Here is a 4,945-nt window from a genome sequence, read left to right as displayed (position 1 = left end):
GACGAAGATAGTGCAAAATCGCCATAACAGAGTTTCGGATCCAAAATGAGTCCGAATAGCATCTGAACACAACAAGAAAGCTCCGGGTTGGTTGCCACACATTTGTCCATGCATGATTGGAATTTCATGCCTCTTCGGCGCCGTTTGGGTCCCTGTTGGAAATTTTTGCCATTGGGCAAGCTCCTGCATCTTCTTCGAGAACCCGGATTCAGACAGTTAGAAGTTGAGGATCCGGGACCCCATCAGAGAAACGGACCACACGGACTTGTGTTAGGGAAGTTGCTCTATGTTCACATCACTCCGTGCATGGATTTGGGCATCGCAATCAGTTCTCCCTGCGTGTCAAAGTTAGGTCCCGGCCAAGATAGTGCAAAATCGCCATATAACAGAGTTTCGGATCCACGAATCGCATCTAAATACAACAAGAAAGATCCAGGTTACTTGCCACACATTTCTCCATGCATGATTCGATTTTCATGTCTCTTCAGCGCCGTTTGGGTCCCTGTTGGAAATTTTTCCCATTTGGCACGCTCGTGCATCTTTTTCAAGAACCCTGATTCGGACAGTTAGAAGTTGAGGATCCGAGACCCCATCAAAGAATGAACGACACGGACTTGTGCTATGGAAGTTTCTCTATGTCCAAATCACTCCGTGCACGGATTTGGGCGTCGCAATCACTTCTCCCAGCGCGTCAAAGTTGGAGCCCGACGAAGATAGTGCGAAATCGCTATAACAGAGTTTCGGATCCGAAATGAGTCCGAATCGCATCTGAACACAACAAGAAAGATCCAGGTTGCTTGCCACACATTTTTCCATTCATGATTTGAATTTCATGCCTCTTGGGCGCCGTTTGGGCCCCTGTTGGAAATTTTTGCCATTTGCCAAGCTTGTGCATCTTCTTCAAGAACCCAGATTCAGACAGTTAGAAGTTGAGGATCCAGGACCCCATCAGAGAATGGATCACACGGACTTGTGTTAGGGAAGTTGCTCTATGTCCACATCACTCCGTGCATGGATTTGGGCATCGCAATCAGTTCGCCCAGCGCAACAAAGTTGGGTCCCGGTAAGATACTGCAAAATCGCCATAACAGAGTTTCGGATCCGAAATGAGTCCGAATCGCATCTAAATACAACAAGAAAGATCCGGGTTGCTTGCCACACATTTGTCCATGCATGATTCAATTTTCATGCCTCTTGGGTGTCGTTTGGGCCCCTATTGGAAATTTTCGCCATTTACCATGCTCGTGCATCTTTTTCGAGAACCCGAATTCGGACAGTTAGAAGTTGAGGATCCGGGACCCCATCAGAGAACGGACCACACGGACTTGTGCTAGGGAAGTTGCTCTATGTCCACATCACTCCATGCATGGATTTGTGCATCGCAATCACTTCTCCCAGCACGTCAAAGTTGGGTCCCGCGAGCGATGCAGATAGTGCAAAATCGCCATAACAGAGTTTCGGATCCGAAATGAGTCCGAATCGCATCTGAACACAACAACAAAGATCCAGGTTGGTTGCCACACGTTTGTCCATTCATGATTCGATTTTCATGCCTCTTCGGCGCCGTTTGGGCCACCGTTGGAAATTTTTGCCATTTGGCACGCTCATGCATCTTTTTCGAGAACCCGGATTTGGACAGGTAGAAGTTGAGGATCGGGGACCCCATCAGAGAACGGACCACACGGACTTGTGCTAGGGAAGTTGCTCTATGTCCACATCACTCCGTGCACGGATTTGGGCATCATAATCACTTCTCCCAGCGCGCTCTGATTTTATATTCACGTGATCACAAATTTTTTTTTGTTAATAACATGTGTTAACATGTTATTAACATGTTCACATGTTAACATGTTCTCAAAAAAGCCGGTGGCAAGCGACCTGGTAACCGGAAAAAATCCCGCCGGGCTTTTGCTATACCCGGCGGGCCCGCCGGGATAAAGCAAAGCCCGGTGGGTCCCTGCGGGGTCGTCATATAGCCCGACGGGGTACAGTTTTCTATATATATGGGCCTGGGGGGCCCTTTGGGATTTCATTGCTGACAGCATACACAGGTAATGAAAACTTGTGTGTGTGTGTGTGTATGTGGGTGTGTTCGTGCGGGCAGCCGCCCACTGTCGCAATGCGCGGCAAGATGTGGGTGGTCCGCCACACGAGGGATGTGTGTGTGGGTGAGTTCGTGCGGGCAGCCGCCCATTGTCGCAACGCGCGGCAGGATTTGGGTGGCCCGCCACACGACTGGTGTGTGTGTAAGGCCATTCTTCGGAATGGTGCTTACCCTGGGGCACTTAGTCGGTAACGCGGCTAGTCTGTGTCCTATGGTAAGTATGGCACGCCGTAGCGGTACTAGTCGGTAACGCGGCAAGCATAGTATCGTTATGGCGATGTCACCTTCCCTTCCCTTCCCTTTGTCAAATGCGGACATATGGTCGGTAACGCGGCCAGTGTATGTTCGTATCCTATTGGTATTCCCATAGAATCGGGCGGCATTTTGTCGTTAACACGGCAAGTTGGTGTCGTCCGCTAGTGCATAAAATGTTTTTTGCATATTGCGGCATTTGATCGTTAACGCGGTCGAAAAAGTGTCGTAAATTTGCTTGCGTATTTCGGCATATGATCGTTAACGCGGTCGAATAAATGTCGTAAATTTGTTTGATTTGACTTGTATTGTTTTTATTGTGTTTGATCCATGCGATACTTGGTTGCTAACGCGGCATTAGTATTTCATGGATCAAAGTTTACATCATATTGTCTAAACGTTTTATTTTATAATATCGTGATTCGTAACTCGAAAAATATGAATCTCTCTCTTCTTACCCCCCTCTCTCTCTCATGATACACTTCACAACTCTTTCTCTATCTCTCTCATGATTCACTTCACAACACGATAGATGTGTAGATAATGATTTTTTTTATTTCTCTTAAAATATACATAATTTTTAATAATTTCTTTTTTCTCCCTCTATTTACTTAAAAATTAAAACAATACAAGACTTTTCTCTTTAGGAACTCACAAAAACATTAAAAATGTCATCTAATGTTTCTTCTCTCTATCTGTCACAACTCTCTCTTCCTCTCCTCTCTCTCTCTCTCTCTCATGATACACTTCACAATTCCTTCTCTCTCTCTCGCAATGATACACTTCACAACTCTTTCTCTCTCTCTCTCATGATACACTTCACATCTCTCTCTCTATCATGATAGGTATGTAGATGAAGAGTGCTTTAGGATTACAAAACATTATTTTTCTCTCTTTAGGAACTCACAAAACTATAAAAAATGTCATTTAATTTTTCCTCTCTCTATCTGTCACACCTCTCTCTCTTCCTCCCCCCCTCTCTCTCTCTCTCATTCGATAATGTATACACTTCGTAAGTAATAATGCGCTTGTTGCGGTTGTCTCACGTTCGATAATGTATTGCATGATGTTGAGTTCAGTAATATTGGTTGATATATTCTGTTTTTGTTTGATCATTGATAAGTAATGATACACTTGTTGCTGTTTTCTCACGTTTGATGATGTATTGGATGATGTTGAGTTCATTAAAATTATTTGATATTCCGTTTTTGTATGAACATTGACGATATTGATATACTTGTTGCTGTTCTCTCACGTTTGCTTGATGTTTATTTCAGTAATGTTTAATATTCTATTTTTTTGTGTTTAGTGATATTTGCTAGATTTACGAAGACGATCAACATGCTTTCCCCCGAAGAGCGCAAAATTGTTCTGCGAGCAATTCGTATTGAAGCGGTCATCACAGTGTCACAATGTACTGATGATGTCGTCAAAAAGATCAATGAGTCTGAGATACTCATGCGAGATCTAATAGACCAAATATGGAAAAATGCACAGCGTCGGCTTCGAAGCGGAGGCAACGCTCAGTTGCTAGATAGACAGAAGATAGCAGATTTCAACCATCAGCACATAACACGAACCATTTTGGGGAGCATGCGTGTAGCATGCAGTGATCTTAGAGATGCTGCCCCGCCTGAAGCCAATATGCAACGTCTACAGTTATGGGACGTTGTATGGAGCGAGCAAAGAGCCAAGAGCAAGCGCATGAAGGCGTTGGATGCAGAGTCCCTCCCCAAAAGAGTGCGCATTGCCCAGGACGTCGCTGCAACGTCCAGTCAGGCAGATGCATGTGGTACAGGTGTCATTAATCGTACCATCTACAATTCTATGTGCACACATCTTATTGGCATCCCGCACGAGGCTTTGTTCGAAGGGCGAACAATAGGCTTCGGTGTCTTTGGAACAGTAAAAGAGTATGCAATTAAAGGTATATCATTTTTACCGAAGCACATCACTTTTTGCGGAAAGCACTACAAAGGAGAAGGCAGCGCGAAGTTCGAGAGCTTCCAGGCAGAGCAGGGTATGCAAGTGCTATATCCATCGATTGTCCGATGCATTGCCTTTACAAAAGAGGCTCCTTGGATCACAATTTTCCCGTACTATAATGGCGGCGCTCTTGGTGATACTCTTCTGAAGGTTCCCTTCAGATTCAGTGAGTTCACCAGAGTAATTTTTCGTTTGGATCGAGGATGGAGACAACCCCCGCCTTATAATATCCCTTTAAGTCATCTAGAACTTTCAAAAATAAGCATGCCACATATTATGCATGCCCTGGTGGAAGGTAGCGGCAGCACATATGGCAGGTATTGTACATACCGACCTACATCCTTTCAATGTAGTGTTGGATTATACAAAAGAGCTAAAGCCACACATAGGTATTAACGATTGGAGGTTGCTCTGCTGAGAGCGCCCAAAAAACGGGTGTCTCTCAATTTTGTATTTGAAGCAGACAAGAACCCTGAGAAGGTGGCACAGGCAGTCTCCTACGCAGACAGAGAGCGAAATAAATGGCCGTGGATAGCCCCAGAGCTTTATGATCCATTTTTGGCAGATGCATACACTCCTGCATCTGATGTTTTTGCCTTGGGA

Source organism: Cibotium barometz, chromosome 29 (genome assembly GCF_041138505.1).
Source record: "Cibotium barometz isolate CiBa-2024 chromosome 29, ASM4113850v1, whole genome shotgun sequence".
NCBI classification, from domain to species: Eukaryota; Viridiplantae; Streptophyta; class Polypodiopsida; order Cyatheales; family Cibotiaceae; genus Cibotium; species Cibotium barometz.
The sequence above is the reverse complement of the archived record's forward strand: the minus strand, read 5'-3'. Positions refer to the sequence as shown.